This window comes from Phacochoerus africanus, chromosome 12 (assembly GCF_016906955.1).
Source record: "Phacochoerus africanus isolate WHEZ1 chromosome 12, ROS_Pafr_v1, whole genome shotgun sequence".
Classification (NCBI taxonomy): domain Eukaryota; kingdom Metazoa; phylum Chordata; class Mammalia; order Artiodactyla; family Suidae; genus Phacochoerus; species Phacochoerus africanus.
Window position 1 is genome coordinate 1,002,526 of NC_062555.1, and position 19,259 is coordinate 1,021,784.

At 35.9% G+C, this 19,259-nt stretch overlaps 1 pseudogene; it reads left to right on the forward strand.

The window, feature by feature from the left end:
• The first annotated feature begins 15,978 nt into the window (after positions 1-15,978).
• On the forward strand, positions 15,979-16,914 carry LOC125112344 (olfactory receptor 4C46-like; annotated as a pseudogene).
• The last annotated feature ends 2,345 nt before the right edge of the window (positions 16,915-19,259 follow it).

Sequence of the window (19,259 nt, forward strand, 5' to 3'; positions counted from 1 at the left end):
CAAGAAGGAAATTAAAAACTACCTTGAAACAAATGATAATGAAGACACAACCTCTCAAAATCTATGGGATGCTGTGAAAGCAGTGCTCAGAGGGAAACTTATAGCAATACAGGCCTTTCTCAAAAAAGAAGAAAGATCCCAAATTGACAAGTTAACCATCCACCTAAATGAATTAGAAAAAGAAGAACAAAAGAGACCGAAAGTCAGCAGAAGCAAGGAAAGTATAAAGATCAAAGAAGAAATCAATAAAATAGAGACTCAAAAAACAATAAAGAAAATTAATAAAACGAAGAGCTGGCTCTTTGAAAAGGTAAACAAAATTGCCAAACCCCTGGCCAGACTCACTAAAAAGAGGAGAGAAAGTACCCAAATAAACAAAATTAGAAATGAAAAAGGAGAATTCACAACAGATACCTCAGAAATACACAAAACCATAAGAGAATACTATGAACAACTATATGGCAACAAGTTTGACAATCTGGAAGAAATGGACAATTTTCTAGAATCTTACAGACTGCCAAAACTGAAACAAGAAGAAACAGACCAACTGAACACAGTGATCACTAGAGAGGAAATTGAAGATGTCATAAAAACTACCCCTACAAATAAAAGTCCAGGACCAGATGGCTTCACAGGTGAATTCTATCAAACATATAAAAAAGGAATTGGTGCCCATCCTCCTTAAACTCTTTCAAAAGTTTGAAGAAGAAGGAATACTCCCAAAGACATTCTATGATGCCACCATCAACTCATTCCAAAACCAGACAGAGATACCACCAAAAAAGGAAACTATTGGCCAATATCTTTGATGAATTTAGACACAAAAATTCTCAACAAAATCTTAGCCAACGTAATCCAACAACATATCAAAAAAAATGATACATCATGACCAGGTAGGGTTCATCCCAGGTTCACAAGGATGGTTCAACATACGCAAATCAATCAACGTCATACACCACATTAACAAAAAGAAAAAGTCAAAAATCATATGATCATCTCAATAGATGCCGAAAAAGCATTTGACAAAGTCCAACATCCATTCATGATCAAGACCCTCACCAAAGTGGGCATAGAGGGAACATTCCTGAACATAATCAAAGCCATTTATGACAAACCCACAGCAAATATAATCCTTAATGGGGAAAAACTGAAAGCCTTCTCACTCAAATCTGGAACAAGACAGGGATGCCAAATCTCACCACTGCTCCTCAACATAGTTTTGGAAGTCCTAGCCACAGCAATTAGACAAACAAAAGAAATAAAAGGCATCCATATAGGAAGAGAAGAGAAAACCGTCACTGTATGCAGATGACATGATACTATACATAGAAAACTCTAAGGACTCAACCCCAAAACTCCTTGAACTGATTAATACATTCAGCAAAGTAACAGGATATAAGATTAACATTCAGAAGTCAGTTGCATTTCTGTATACCAGCAATGAAACATTAGAAAAGAAATACAAAAATACGATACCTTTTAAAATTGCACCTCACAAAATCAAATACCTCGGAATACACCTGACCAAAGAGGTAGAGGACCTATATGTCAAGAACTATAAAACTTTAATCAATGAAATAAAAGAAGATGCAAAGAAATGGAAAGATATTCCATGTTCCTGGATTGGAAAAATCTATATTGTAAAAATGGCCATACTACCCAAAGCAATCTACAGATTCAATGCAATCCCTATCAAATTACCCAGGACATTTTTCACAGAACTAGAACAAACAATCCAAACATTTATATGGAACAACAAAAGACCCAGAATCGCCAAAGCAATCCTGAGAAACAAAAACCAAGCAGGAGGTATCACTTTCCCAGACTTCAAGCAATATTACAAAGCCACAGTCATCAAAACCGTGTGGTACTGGTATCAAAACAGACAGACGGACCAATGGAACAGAAGAGAGAACCCGGAAATAAACCCTGACACCTATGGTCAATTAATCATTGACAAGGTAGGCAAAAACATAAAATGGGAAAAGGAAAGTCTACTCAGCAAGCATTGCTGGCAAACCTGGACAGCTGCATGCAAAGCAATGAAACTAGAACACACCCTCACACCATGCACAAAAATAAACTCAAAATGGCTGAAAGACTTAAATATATGACAAGACCCCATCAAACTCCTAGAAGAAAACATAGGCAAAACCCTCTCTGACATCAACATCATGAATATTTTCTCAGGTCAGTCTCCCAAAGCAATAGAAATTAGAGCAAAAATAAACCCATGGGACCTCATCAAACTGAAAAGCTTTTGCACAGCAAAGGAAACCCAAAAGAAAACAAAAAGACACCTTACAGAATGGGAGAAAATAGTTTAAAATGATGCAACTGACAAGGCCTTAATCTCTAGAATATACAAGCAGCTTATACAACCCAACAGCAAAAAAGCCAATCAATCAATGGAAAAATGGGCAAAAGACCTGAATAGACATTTCTCCAAGGAAGATATACAGATGGCCAGCAAACACATGTAAAAATGTTCAACATCGCTGATTATAAGAGAACTGCAAATCAAAACTACCATGAGATACCACCTCACACCAGTCAGAATGGCCATCATTAATAAATCCACAAATATCAAGTGCTGGATTGGGTGTGGAAAAAAGGGAACCCTCTTGCACTGTTGGTTGTAATAGAAACTGGTACAGCCACTATGGAGAACAGTTTGGAGATACCTTAGAAATCTATACATAGAACTATCATATGACCCCACAATCCCACTCTTGGGCATATTTCCGGACAAAACTCTACTTAAAAGAGACACATTCACTCGCATGTTCATTGCAGCACTATTCACAATAGCCAGGACATGGAAAAAACTCACATGTCCATCAACAGATGATTGGATTCAGAAGATCTGGTATATATACACAAAGGAATACTACTCAGCCATAAAAAAGAATGACATAATGCCATTTGCAGCAACATGGATGGAACTAGAGAATCTCATACTGAGTGCAATGAGCCAGAAAGACAAAGACAAATACCATATGATATCACTTATAACTGGAATCTCATATCCAGCACAAATGAACATCTCCTCAGAAAAGAAAATCATGGACTTGGAGAAGAGACTTGTGGCTGCCTGATGGGAGGGGGAGGGAGTGGGAGGGATCAGGAGCTTGGGCTTATCAGACACAACTTAGAATAGATTTACAAGGAGATCCTGCTGAGTAGCATTGAGAACTTTGTCTAGATACTCATGTTGCAACAGAACAAAGGGTGGGGAAACAAATGTAATTGTAATGTATACATGTAAGGATAACCTGACCCCCTTGCTGTATAGTGGGAAAATAATAGTATATACAATACAATACAATACAATAAATAAAAAATAAAAAATAAAAAATAATTCCAAAACCACTCAAGGATACCACCAAAAAAATCTACAGGCCAATATCATTGATGAATACAGACACAAAATTTCTCAACAATATTTTATCCAACTGAATCCAATGACATATAAAAATGAGCATACATCAAGAACAGGTGGGATTCTTCCCAGGATCACAAGGATGGTTCAACTTATGTGTAAATAAACATCATACACTACATTAAAAAATAAGAAGTTAAAAACCACCTGATCATCTCAATAAATGCAGAAAAAGCATGTGACAAGGTCCAACATCCATTCATGATACAAACTCTTACCAAAAGTGTGTATAGAAGGGACATACCTTAACATAATAAAAGCCATTTATGACAAACCAACAACAAACATAATACTAAATGGAGAAAAGCTGAAAGCCTACCCCCTAATATCTGGAACAAGACAAGAATGCCCACTCTCACTGCTGTTATTCATCGTAGTATTGAATGTCCTAGCCACAGCAATCAGGCAAAAAGAAATAAAATCTAGCCGTATAGTAAGAGAAGAGTTAAAACTGTCATTGTATGCAGATGACAAGATATTATATATAGAAAACACCAAGGACACAAGCAATAAACTACTTGAAGTGATCAACAAATTCAGGAAAGTAGCAGGATATAAGAATAATATTCAGAAATCAGTTGCATTTCTATTTTCAAACAATGAAATATTAGAAAAGGAATACAAAAATAAAATACTTTTTGAAATTGCACCACAAAAATCAAAGACCTGGGAATAAATCTGACCAAGAAGTAAAAGACTTATCTGCTGAGAACTATAAAACATTATTCAAAGAAATTAAAGAAGATGTAAATGGAAACATATTCCATGCTCCTGGGTTTGAAAAATTAATATTGTAAAAATGGCTATACTACCCAAAGCAATTTACAGATTTGATGCAATCCCTATCAAATTAACTGTGACATTTTTCACAGAATTAGAACAAACAATCCAAAAATTTTTACGGTACCACTAAAAACCAAGCATTGCCAAAGCAATTCTGAGGGGAAAAAAAATGAGCAGGAGGCAAATCATTCCCAGATTTCAGGCAATATTACAGACCCACAGTCATCAAGACAGTGTTGTTCTGGTACCAAAACAGATATACAGACAAATGGAAGAGAATAGACAACCCAGAAATAAACCCAGACACCTATGGTCAACTAATCTTTGACAAAGGAGGCAAGAACATAAAATGGAGAAAAGTTGGTCTTTTCAGCAAGTATTGCTGGAAACCTGGAGGTTGGCATGCAAATCAATGAAAATAGAACACACCCTCACACCATGTACAAAAATAAACTCAAAATGTCTGAAAGATTTATATATAAGACAAGTCACCATCAATATCCTGGAAGAGAAAATAGGCAAAACATTCTCTGACATCAATGTTACAAGTGTTTTCTCAGGTCAGTCTCCCAAAGCAACAGAAATAAAAGCAAAAATAAACCAAAGGGACCTAATTAAACTGACATTCTTTTGCACAAAAAAGGAAACCAAAAAGAAAACAATAAGAAAACTTTCAGAATGGGATAAAATAGCTTCAATGATGCAACTGATAAGGGCTTAATCTCTAAAATATTCAAACAACTTGTACAACTCAAACAGTAAAAAAGCCAACAACCCAATTGAAAAATGGTCAAAAGACCTGAATAAACATTTCTCCAAGGATTATGTTCAGATGGCCAACAAGCACATGAAAAAATGCTCAACATCCCTGATTATCAGAGAAAGGCAAATCAAAACTACCATGAGATACCACCTCACACCAGTAAGAATGGCTGTCATTAATAAGTCCCCAAATAACAAATGTCAGAGGGGGTGTGGAGAAAAGGGAACCCTTGTGTACTGTTGCTGGGAATGTTAGCTGGTACAAACACTGTGGAGAATGTATGGAGGTATCTTAGAAAGCTATACAGAAAACTATCTTATGACCCTTTTGGGCATATATCTGGACAAAACATTCCTCAAATAAACATATGCACCCACATGTTCATTGCAGCACTATTCACAATAGCTAAGACATGGAAAAAACATAAATGTCCATTGACAGATGAATGGATTAAGATGTGGTATATATACCCAATGGAACACAACTCAGCCATAAAAATAATGAAATAATGCCATTTGCAGCAGCATGGATGGAACTATAGTCTCTCATACTGAGTGAAGGAAGTCAGAAAGAGAAAGACAAATACCATATTATATATAATATCACTTATATCTGGAATCTAATATACAGTACAAATGAACATTTCCACAGAAATAAAAACCATGGACTGGAGAATAAACTTGTGGTTTCCAAGGGGATGGGAGGGATTGGGATGGATTGGTAGCTTGGGGTTACTAGATGCAGACTATTGCCTTTGAAATGGATTAGCACTGATATCCTGCTGTGTAACACTGGGGACTATGTCTAGTCACTATTGATGGAGCCCAATAATGTGAGAAAAAAAATGTATACGTGTATGTTTAACTGGGTCACTATGCTATACAGTGGAAAAAATAATGTATTGCTTAAATTAAAAAAATAATTAAACCAAAAAAAGAAAAAAATAAATAAAATAATTACTGAATGGGCATCCCTAAATCAAAAAGTAGTAAGAACTATTAGGATGGAGGAAATCACAATTAGATCCAATTACTTAAATAAGAAAGTATACAGATCTAAAGAGGGAAAGAAATCTATTGTAAAAGTGATGATAAACACACAGAATGGCAAAACAAAAAACATGAAGATGTTAAAAAAGGATTTCAAAAAGTCAAACAATATTACAAAGCCACAGTAACCAATACAGTGTGGTACTAGTACCAAAACAGACATACAGACCAATGGAACAGAAGAGATAACCCAGGAATAAACCCAGACACCTATGGTTAATTAATCTTTGACAAAGGAGGCAAGAATATAAAATGGGAAAAATATGGTCTTTTCAGCAAGTGGTGCCAGGAAAACTGGTCAGCCAAATGTAAATCAATGAAACTGGAACATATTCTCACACCATGCACAAAAATAAACTCAAAATAGATTGAAGACTTATATGTCAGAGAAGACAGCATCAAACCTCTAGAAGAGAAAATAGACAATACCTTCTCTAATATCAACCTTACAAATGTTTTCTTAGGTCAGACTCCCAAGGCAGCAGAAATAAAAACAAAGATAAACCATGGGACCTAATCAAAAGGCAACCTATGGAATGGGGAAAATAGTTTTAAATGATGCAGCTGACAAGGGCTTAATCGCTAAGACATAAATAGTACATATATAACTTATACAACTCACCAGTGAAAAAACAAAAAACCCAATTGGAAAATGGGGCAAAAGACCCTTATAGACATTTCTGCAAAGAAGATATACAGATGGCCAACAAGCATATGAAAAAATGCCCAACATCATTGATTACTAGAGAAATGCAAATCAAAACTACTACAAGGTACTACCTCAGATCTGTCAGAGGCCATCATTCATCAGTCCACAAATATCAAATGCTGGAGAGGGAGTGGAGAAATGGGAACCCTCCTCTACTGTTTGTGGGAATGTAAATTAGTACAAGCCCTATGGAAAACAGCATGGAAGTATCTCAGAAAACTAAATATAGAATTACCACATGATCCAGCAATCCCACATTTGGGTGCATATCCAGACAAAACTTCCCTTGAGAAAGACGTATGCACCGGTATGTTCATTGCAGCACTATTCACAATAGCCAAGACATGGAAACAACCTAAATGTCATAGACAGGTGAATGGATTGAGAAGAAGTAGTATATGTACAGATTGGAATACCACTGAGCCATAAAATAACAAAACAGTCTTGTAGTTGCCAAGGGGACAGGGGGAGGGAGTGGGATGAACTCTGAATCTGGAGTTATTGGATGCAAATGCTTGCATTTGGAATGGATAAGCAATGAGATCCTGCTGTATATCACTATTAACTGTATCTAGTCACTTGTCATGAAGCATGATGGAGGATAATGTAAGGAAAAGAATATACATGTTACTAGGTCATTTTGTTGTAAAGTAAACAATTGACAGAATGCTGTAAACCAAGTATAATGGAAAAATGAAAATCACTAATTAAAAGTAAATAAAATAATATAAAATTCATATTACAAATTCTTCACAAATTATTTCAAGAAATAGGGAATAACCAGCATATCATTTTCCCAGCATTACATATATGCTAAGTTGCATTATGAGAAACAAAATGGAAAGTATCTCTTTTGAGCATATGTAAATATATTTTACACCACATACAAATAAGTGAAATTAGCTACCTTTTGAATAACAATTGACCATGACCACATGTAGTTTATACCAGGAATAAAACTTTTACTTTCAAAAAGTACTTAATGATATTCACTAATAGAGTAATGGAGAACTAGAAGTCTAATTCAATAAATGCATAAAAACTGATAATTTTCGGTCTAGATTTTCAATAAGAAATATAGTAGTAAATGAAGAATACTAAGCAATTTGCTCAACCTGACAGAATATCTCAGTAAATTCTACAGCTACTATAATACTAAATGTTGAATTCTCTCTAAGTTTAGAAACAAAAGCAAGTGTGTCCCATCTCAATTTATTTTCTTCATTCTACTCCAGATTGCAATAAGAAAAAGAAATAAAGCACATAAAGATTCATAAAGAAGCAGCAAATTTATAAAAACACACTTATGTGGATATTACATCTTTTCTTTTCTTTTTTTTAAAGTAAAAACTGATATTAATTAGCTATGCCTCAGCAGGATTCTAACCTCTGCCCCATCATGATAAAGAATGATATTTTAGAAAGTTAAAGGAACAAAGGAAAATTTACAACATTGTTCCTAGTATGTTCTGTAGCTAATTTTTTCTCAGGGCCACAGATGAGGATCCTAGGCCCCCGACAGCCTCTCATGAATGTGCTCTCCAGCAATGATTAGCTAAGATGCTAATGCTTTTTACTACAAGCCTCAATAGGTCTTTGATAGGGACTCCCCCTTGGGCCAGTGTTTCCTATGTCAAAGACATGGCAGGAAAAAGCACAGACAGACATTCTAACCCTTTCCACAGTCTCATGAAATATTAAAACTGAGGCTATACAAGGGACATTTGATTTACTGTGGCACTGTCTGTAGCAAAGATGCAAAGGCACACTGCCAAGCATGCTAGGAGAACACAAAGCTGCTGTAGATGCAAAGACAGGGCAGGCAGTTGCATGCAGGATAATGGAAATAGCCTTGGGCTCTATCTGGAAAATGTCAAGCGCTTCATCTATCTCCCCAGGGCAAACAGGGACAGGCTAGGATCTAACATCTCACCTACAGGTTGGGGACCTCAGTGGGAGGGAGGGCTCCTGCTGAAACTGACAAGTCCAAGCCCTGAGTGAATTGTAGCACTGTCAAATGAGAATATCCCTTCAAGTCTGCTAATCATGACTCATCAGGGTTGAGGCTGAGTGAAGGACCTTCCTGGGGAGGCTGTGACCTTTTATCTAGGCTTTAGCTGATCAGCAAGCAAATAATCTTAGAATAAGAATGTTTATAATAGTCTTCAATGCAGCCCTCTGGCCCACCCTAAACTCTCTTGCCTAAACAGCCATTGTTTCTTTACTCTGATGTCAGAAAAATAACTGGGGCTCTATCCTCTTGAAGGGAGTGGGTGGGAGAGAAGAAAACTTTACCTCACAGTGTATCAGGTAGGCAAACACCATAGCTTTCTGAAAAGAGGATTAGTGGGTCCTTGTTGCACAGCTGGTCAACAATACTCAAAAGTAAACCCCAAAGGGAAACCCACTAGCCAAAAAACAAAACAAACAAACAAACAAAAAAACCTCTCCCCTTGTGACATGTGTCACAGGTGAGATGGGAGCAGGAAAGGCTGGCCCACATCCACCTCAGGACAAACAGGGGCAGAGTGAGGTGAATGTGGAAAGATGAGACAGAGGAATACCCAGCTCTGTTTTACTTGGAAGAGGTGGGGGAAGTGGGGAAAGTACTGGGAAACACAATCTATGGAATTTTTTGCTCTCTACCAACTGGTCTGGAGCAGGCGTCTCCCCTACCACCTAGCTATAAAAACATTTCTTGATTATGAAAAGCAGAATGTCAACCAGTCAAGCCAGAGCTGGCAATATCTGACTCCTCACCCAGCACTCCTGCCAGTGGTGAAAGAAACCAAGACAGTTTCCAAGCCAAGCTTTAACCTTCTGCACAAAGTCATCAGTCCAAAGATGCCCTGGTGCACAACACCTTGAGGGCAGAGAAAGAATGCCTGGTTGTAAATGTGCATTTTTAGCTTCTCTCATCAACTCAGGTCCCAAAGTCATCAGTACCACAGATTTAAGAAGGAAGAAACACAGAAATAGAGTGGGGATCAGGGGGATACCACCTCGGAGAGGCAATAGCAACCCTCTGAGACAAGTCATGATTTTTATTTGCTATTTTCTACTTCCTTGTATGTAAATAATCACATGTGTCATTTACAGTGTTACTGATCAAGGCTAAAGATATGCAAGGAACAGACCCTTGGTATTCATAGATTCTATAAATAATTAACACTCTGGAGAAAGACTACATTTTTTATGCTTAAGGCTATTATGCCATTTCCTCCAACTCCCTTTGGGTTCTGGTCATGAGAACAAGAATGTCAATGGCTTTCCATTGACAACGTCTGGAGTATTTGGCAACTTGCTTTCATGCAGCCACTCATAAGATGTACATTTCCCATCTCACTCCCTTTCCCCCAGGGATCTGGGAAAGTCTTATATATTTTGCAAGCATAGATTATCATCATTCTTCAAGTGACATCTAGTTTCTTTGATTCACTATGGCCTGTATACATGCATATCTGGCAAGCCTCCAACATCTCAAGGTACCCCAAAACAAGAAAAAATGCAAATGGAGTGCCAACAGATGCTCTAGAGAGAGGGAAGGGATTGTGTGACTCAGTCTAGGAAGACAGCTGTGGTTCAGGAGAGAGGGTCATGAATGGCTGAGAACTAGGTGCAGTTTCTGGGAAGTTGATATTGGAAAAAGAATTCCTGTGTTCCACAGGCATTTGGTGCAGAGATGCCACAGGAATGATTTCTTTCATAAAATCTGGGCACCCAGTGCATTCCTTGGTCTCTGCCCTGGAGAGTGGTCCACCACATTCTTCCACCCCCAAACCCCATCCCATCCCAGCAATTCACCAAAGCACCACTGGTCAGCAGCACCAAAGTATGGTTTGGTGCTGCAGCTGCCTGAGTCCTCAGGGTGCTCTCAGCCATGGGCAGCAGCAGTAGAGGGATGGCAGGTGGCTGTCTCCACCTGCTCCAGTGTGTCCTTAGCTGGGTGGCTGTGAGAGGGGTGAGGAAGTGGGTGCTGGTGTGCTCAGGCTCTGAGGAGTGGCAAGGCTGCCACTTGCCAAAGGGGGACATGTGGGGCCACAGGGAAGACTCCCAGGCACCACCTGACCCTCCACCTCCCAGGAGCTCTGAGTGTGCATGGGTTCACCTGCAGAAGCTATGGGAGAGGTCTCACCCAGATATTACATCATTTTATAGGTAGACTAAAAAATATATAATTGACCTAATCAGTTAATTCAACAATCTCACAGGATAAAATGTCAACACTAAATATTGCATGCATTTCAATGAAAACAAGACTGAAGTTAGAAACTAATGTTGTATATTATACTATTAAAATGAAATTTGAGGGACATATTTAAAAATATATTCAAAACTTACAAATGTAAATCTGAAAACACCACTGAAAGAAAGCAAATACAAAAGTAAAAAAAAAAAAGATATGCCATGTTGATCAATTAACAGACTCAATATTTTACCATATAAAATTGTATAATGTGAATGCAATTCCAATAAACATACTTCAGGGTATTTGAAGAAACTTACAATCTTATTTTAATTTTAATATTGAAGTAAACAATTTTAAGGAACCTAGAATACAAAATCACTCCCCCCCAAAAAAGAACAAAGTTCTAAAGAGCAAAGCTCCCAATGTTGTATGGTGTTGACATAAGGATAAACATAAAATCATTTTTTTTTGTCTTTTTGCCATTTCTTGGGCCACTCTCATGACATATGGAGGTTCCCAGGATAGGGATCTAATTGGAGCTGTAGCCACCGGCCTATGCCAGAGCCGCAGCAATGCAGGAACCAAGCTGCTTCTGCAACCTACACCACAGCTCATGGCAACACTGGATCCTTAACCCAATGAGCAAGCACAGGGATCGAACCCGCAACCTCATGGTCCCTAGTCAGATTCATTAACCACTGCGCCACAATGGGAACTCCCATGAAATCATTTAAATATAATAGAATGTCTAGAAATGACCTATAGCCATGATGTTTTACAAAAATATCAAGACAACTCAATTAAGGAAAAAAATACATTTTTCAACAAATTGTGTTGGATCATCTGGATATCCATGTGATAAAAAAAGGAAGCTCAATCACTACCTCACACTATACACAGAAATTAACCCAAAATGAGTCAGAGACTTGGAAGCTAAAGCTAAACCTATGAAAAAAAATCTGTAACAAAAAAATTTACCTGGAGGTAGGTCACTGTTTACTAGATATAACACAACAAGCAAGAACCTTGAGAAAACTAAAAATATTGAAAAATGTCAATCAATGTTTTAAATCTTCTGCTCATTAAATATCACCATTTCATAAAAAAAGAGAAGAAAACAATATCTAGATTTATATATACAAAATTTACATTTTATACATGTATTTATATATGGCATATACATTACAAAATTATATATGAATTATACACAAATAACTTACAAATTAGTAATAAATCTATTTTAAGTTGCATAAGGTCTTGAAAAGAAACTTCCAAAAAAGATATAAAATGGCCAATATTAACATTTATTTTAAAAATATTCTCAACTGCATTAGTCAGCTGAGAAAGCAAACTAAAATTTCAATATTTTATCAACGCATACCTCCTAGACCTACAAAAAGGAAAATAATCCCAAGTGACAAGAATGTCAAACAATTCACTTGTCTGAAAACACAATTCCTTTCTTGAACTTTAGATTATCTATCCACATGTTTTAATAGCACCTCTGGTTCCATACTGACCGTAATGAAAGTCCCAGAGATAACTTCTTAAGAGCCTTCTGGAGTTTCTGTTTATATCCATATCCCTCTAATGAATGCAAAAAATAAAAAATAAAAACGGGTTTTGGATTCAAGTACTTCTAAATGCTGCCATTAATTTTATACCCTCATTGTCATAACTTTCAAGGAATGAATACTATATTCTAGAAAATGTTTAAAATCAATAAGCAGACTGAAGTTCTGAGACATGAGTGCACAAGTTAACTACATCACAGATCCTTACACTGGAATTATGCCTTTCTTGCTATTCATATGACATTAAATTTACTTAGCAACCCATGTTTCTAAGAGAGAAAAAAAGGAACACACTTGTTTTGTTTCCAAGTGCATGGAATACAATTACCCACATAAGGATATTTCCTTTTCCAGCTTGTCTCTCCAGAATAACTGCTTCAAAGGCAAAGCCTTTCCATCAAATAAGTTAATTAATTCTTGAGAGAAAATAACAGCTATACAACAAGGTTCTTGAAACTTTATGGAAGCCTCCTTAAATATACTTGCTTTGTAAATGAAAACATACTTTTTGTTTACACATCCAGAGCAAGATGCATTTCAGGTGGAATGACCCATTTGAAAGATTTTCCAACACACATTCTGCCTCCTGCCTATGGGACCAGAGCCATCTAGAGAAATTCATTTCTCCATATTGTTCTGAATGAATCCATTCTAAATTCAAGACTCAAGTTTTCTGTGAAATCTGTTGGAGGCTTTAGGCTAGAAGGAAAGATTTTGACACATACAAAGACTTAATTATCCACTATTGATTTGATGTTGAATCATCTAAATGGCCTTTTTCTGAGTATGGCATATCTTTCATGTTGAAATTTACTTATTGAAAGAGGAAGTCAATTTGAAGATGGTATTATTTTGAGCATGTTCAAATATCATAAATATCACCTAGGACAAGAAGGTAAATTTTTCAACAGTACTAATATTTATTAAAGATTATTACTTTTCATATATAGCAATCATTATGTTTCAACACTTTTCAAATAGAGGAATACAGCATTTTATCTTCACCCCATTCATCAAAATATAGTTAGTAAACATCATTAACCTATTTTGACAGATGAAAAACTTGAGGTTCACAGAGCTTAAAAATTGGTACGATCCAGCTAACACCAGATACTTTTCTTTTGCCATGAGAAACTTCTTTTAATAGTTAAGATTAATGTTGAGAATGAAAACAAAATTTAAATACAGCACATAAGAAGACCTGAATGTAAACATTAAGTGATATAAATCATCATCTGTTTGGCTCAAATGTGAACATGAAGTCTTATTCCTGGTATCAACTGCTATGCAGAATTTGATACTCTGTGTCTTCTTTAAAAGTAAAATTTTAGAAAACTTTTCCTCAGTTTATTGCATAGTTAAAAGTTTCTCTGTATTATTTCTCAGAATGTCAATTCCATTTCTAGGTGCATAAACAGTTATAAAAATAAGTGAAAATTGGGATTAAATTTTGGAATAGTGAGTTAAGGATCCGGCCTTGTAACTTCTGTGGCTCAAGTCACTGCTGTGACACAGGTTCAATCCCTGGTCCTGGAATTTGCACCTACTACAGGCATAAATACATACATACATACATAAATACATACATGCATACATAAATAAATAAATAAAAATAAGGGAAATTCCTTTACGAGTCCACAGCAGTGTTGTGGATATGTTCATGTATGTGTCCTCAATCAATTTTCATAACAGTCTGTGACTCAGACTACTATCTTTACTTGGTCTTAAAGGAAATAAGAATGTAAGGTGCTAAGAAACATACCTCAAATCTGGAGTTCCCGTTGTGGCGCAGTGGTTAACGAATCCAACTAGGAACCATGAGGTTGCAGATTCGGTCCCTGCCCTTGCTCAGTGGGTTAACGATCCGGTGTTGCGGTGAGCTGTGGTGTAGGTTGCAGACGCAGCTCGGATCCTGCGTTGCTGTGGCTCTGGCCTAGGCCGGTGGCTACAGCTCCAATTCGACCCCTAGCCTGGGAACCTCCATATGCCGCAGGATCGGCCCAAGAAATAGCAACAACAACAACAAAAACAAAAAAGACAAAAAAAAAGACAAAAAAAAAAGAAACATACCTCAAATCAAGAAGCTGCAAGTGAGAAAAGGCAGTATTCTAACTTGGTCTTTCTGATTCTCAAATCAATCTACTCAACCATTAAAATCATCACTTTCAAAATTTTGTAGGAAAAATTCTGTGGTCTCATGCTTTGAAGAGAAATTATGGAGGGAAGAAATGTGGGTGAGAAAGAGACAAAAGTAAAATGGACTCTGAATGAAAACAGTACCACACAGTTATTTTTATCAGAGGATTCCAATTATTATACTGTGTGTATATCTCGAGTTTATGTGCATGTTGACAAAATTATTCATATATAGTTGTCTATGAAGTAGTATGAAAATAAAAATGATTATTATAGTCCTATCAAAAGGAGTTTACTAATTCAACATTATTTATTATAACATAAAAATATAGGACATGGATTAAGAATTTTGTGCAAAACAAGGAAGTATGCTTTGAATTAATCCTAGGCCAAAAATATGCCAATTTTGCTACTTGATTTTGTGTAGTATCCTTAACTTCTCTCCTTTTCTACATCTAATGTGTAAAATTAGTATAAAAAATAACAGAGCCTTAGAGCAAGTAAGTGTTACCATAGGTTTTATTTAATATGATTATTAGTAATATTATTCTTATTTTATCATTACATACTAAGATTGATTCTCATGTGTTATATGGATGAAAAAATATCAATTGCACAGGTTGTTCTCATGTCCCGTGTAGAGCAATCAATCACTAAAAAGTATATTTATAACCTATTATAAAGCAAATAAATTTAGGAAACATTTTTATCAATTTCATTACAGTAGCCCCTGTTTCCTTTTCATTATTTTCCCATCACTAATGCCCTGCTACACTTTTTAAAAATATAAATAGTGTCATACTAGCTTTCCTTCTGTCTTACCTCCCCTAACTGATCCTCCATCCACTTCATAAAAGCCACACAAAGATATTAACTGGAGTTATAGCCAATATTTCCTCTATCTCAAATCTTTCTTATAATCTCAATTACCTTGCAAGTTTTCCCATTTCCTAACCATAATGGGAAAATTCCTTAACTTTGCATTTGTAGCATTTAAATGCATTTTCTACCTTACTTTTCAGGCTTAGCTGACACTATATGTGAGATTTACTGCCTCACCTTAGCCTCTGAGTACCTCACATAGTAAGATGATCTGCTGCCTTTGTGTTCACTATGTTCCTAATGTCAATAACTAAATATTATATTTTCCAAGGAAAGGATTTGAGTCATCTTTAAGAGATTGGACCCTTGTTTCCTATATATATATTCTCAAGAGAAGTCATAACTCAATAGAATCTAGGCATTTATTATCTATTACATTGGGAGACCTAATGAATTCAAGGTTGAGGTAATGAAAAGTGACTTTTTTTCAGGTAATGTAATTAATCATAACATGAGATACATGAATAATAGGAACAACATGACCGAGTACATTCTACTGGGGCCAACACAGAATCCAAAGACTCAGAAAATCATATTTGTTGTATTTTTGATCATCTACATTGTTTCTATGGTGGGAAATGTGCTCACCCTGGTCATCATCACAGCCAGTCCATTACTGGAGTCCCCCATGTACTTTTTTCTGGCTCATCTCTCTTTCATTGATGGTTATTATTCCTGTGTCAATAGCCCTAAACTTATTACAGGTTCACTCCATGAAAAGAAAAGCAGTGCATTCAATCAATGCATGACCCAAGTCTTTGGTGAACATTTATTTGGAGGTGCTAATGCCATTATGCTTACTATGATGGCCTATGACGTTATGGCCATATGCAAGCCCCTGCACTATACAACCATCATGAACTGGCAGGTGTGTAGTCTGCTAGTGGGAGTGGTGTGGGTTGGGGGTTTTCTTCACTTTATGATACAGATCCTCTTCATTTTCAGATTACACTTCTGTGGTCCAAACATCATTGATCACTTTATGTGTTATTTGAATCCTTTGATCAAACTTGCATGCACTGATACCCACACTCTAGGACTCTTAGTTGATCTCAACAGTGGTTTCCTATGTCTTTTAATCTTTGTCCTCTTGATTGGCTCCTATGTGGTCATCCTGCTCTCCTTAAGGACACACAGCTTGGAGGTGAGGTGAAAGGCACTCTCCACTTTTGTTTCCCATATCACAGTTTGCATCCTATTCTTTGTGCCCTGCATATTTGTGTATTTGAGGCCTGCAGCTAAATTACCTATTGACAAGGTAGTTACTGTATCTTACACTATGATAATCCCCATGTTAAATCCCTTAATCCATATCCTGAGAAATGCCCAGATGAAAAGTGCCATTAAAAATTTGTGTAGTAGGAAAGATATTTCAGGTTATAAATAAAAGTTGTATGAAGCATAGCTTGGCTTCTATGTAGACAAACATCATGAGGGCATTGGTGATGATCTCATGAAAAAAATAACTCTAAGAAAATAAAGACTGCAAATCAAAGAGTCTGCAAGGAGGGGCAGGTATAAATTCAAAAATAGAAAGAAACCTTACCTGGATTACTCTCTGCACATTTGGAAAAATCTACCAAATCACTGCTTAGTTTTCCTCATTTCATAAATTTATACAGGTTAATAATATCATTTTTACAAAAATAATCAAAGAAATAAAATATACTGATACTGAGCAGGTAATCTCTTTAAAAATCCAAGAAAATAGGCACTTCTATTATCCTCATCTTATAGGTGAGAAAACATAGAAAAATGAAAAAGCTCTAAAACAGAAATATTGAGGAACCAGTACCCTGTATTAAGCTGATCTCTCAGACCATGTTCTTAACTGCTGTGACATAAATCCAGGCAATGATAATAGAAATGTAACTTAATTTTACTACTCACCATTTATTGAGACAGGAACTGTGTTGATATATACAGAAAAAAATATATATACGCATATATATAAATTATATATACACATGTGTGTGTGTGTGTGTGTGTGTGTGTGTATACAGACACACATCCCTGTTCCTGAGCCAAGGCCAAGGGTGTAATGGGAGCTGAAGCTTCAGGCCTAGGCAACAGCCAGGGCAACAGTGGATCTGAGCCACATCTGTGACTTATGCTGCAGATTGGGGCAATATCAATCCTTAACTAAGTGAAGCCAGGGATGTAACCTGCATCCTCACACAAACAACATTGGTTTCTTAACCATTTTAGCCACAATGGGAACTCCTCTAAGTACACATTTATATATATTTATTATTATTGTGTATTATATGTAATCATATATAATGTTTATACATATAGTTACACATGTATCTATTATATATGCTATCATTTATCAGTTCATTACATCTTATTAAATTCTAATGATATTCATTAATAACCCTACTCATTTTTATATGTCATAGTTGAAGGTAACACTATGATATGCACCTATGTCAGGAGTTTAAAACAGCAAGGAGTCATTTAACTTCTAAGGGGTGTGTAAGGAATATTACACCATGTTTCCAAATTTCCTTATTGCAATCAGAACCATTTTATATTACTCATGTCACCATCTTATATTGATAACTTATAAAAAAAAACAGTGATTTAAGTAAAATAATATCTCAATATCATAGAGGAATTTTAACTTTTTAAGTAAATTAAAAGTTACACTCCACAAAGTACTTGCATACTTGCTAACAATAGTTTGTACAAGTAGCACAATATCTGGTTTATGATAAATACTGAATGGATAAATGTAAGTGTAAGGGAAGATGAATAAATTCAATCAAACATAAAGCATAGTGCAGAAGTGGAAACTAGGAAGTTGTTTCTACCTTTATCTGTTTCAGAGGCAAAGACGTATTCTAGGTATATGTCATTTAGAACCTTCAATTTCTTTCACTCTTGCTTAAAGTAGAGATAAGAAAGACGTTCAAAATAAATATTTTGTCATATGAACAAACAGTTTATTTTGATATTCTCTCAATTCTTAGCAAGATTTCATTATATGATTTTTGCTATATTTCGCTGTCAATCATGTCCCTTTTCAGTAACATTTCATTATGTAAATATACATTTTTCTGTGTAGCTCCAATCCTGAAGTTGCTTTAACCTAAGGATAAATATATTCTATTCATTTCTTACTTTAACCTAAGGATAAATATATTCTATTCATTTCTTCCAATCTTCATTCATTGAACTGATTTTTTTTCAGAGCAAGGAAAGTATCAAGAGCATTGATGGTTACTGAGGATTCAGCAGCGAATAAAGAAAAAACTGAGTGATGCTTTCACACAGCTTAGGTCCATCGAGACTTTCCAAAAAGGAACAGGAATTTATAACACAGCATTATAAACATTGAGATAGTAGAAGGACAGGATGCTTACTATGAAAGCATGTTTGAGGGACATACAGCAAAGATCTCATGGTTCAGAAAAGATTCCAGAGAGAAAAGATATCAAAAATGGGACTCAAAGGATAAAAATAGTCAGGATAGTGAATAGGCATCAGTTAGAATAAGAGTATTCTTAGAGAGGGGATATATAATGAATAATAGAAAGTGAAAAAATGTACACAGAAGCCTCATGAATTTGACATAGCTGTGGTTGTTAAATCCAATATTCATTCCACAATTATTTATTTAATGACCACTCTGTGCCAGGAAACATGCTGTCCATGCTGGACACGTAGGTTCTAAAGGGTAAATAGCAAGAAATGAAGTTGGAGAGGTAGGTACATTTAAAGCTAAGT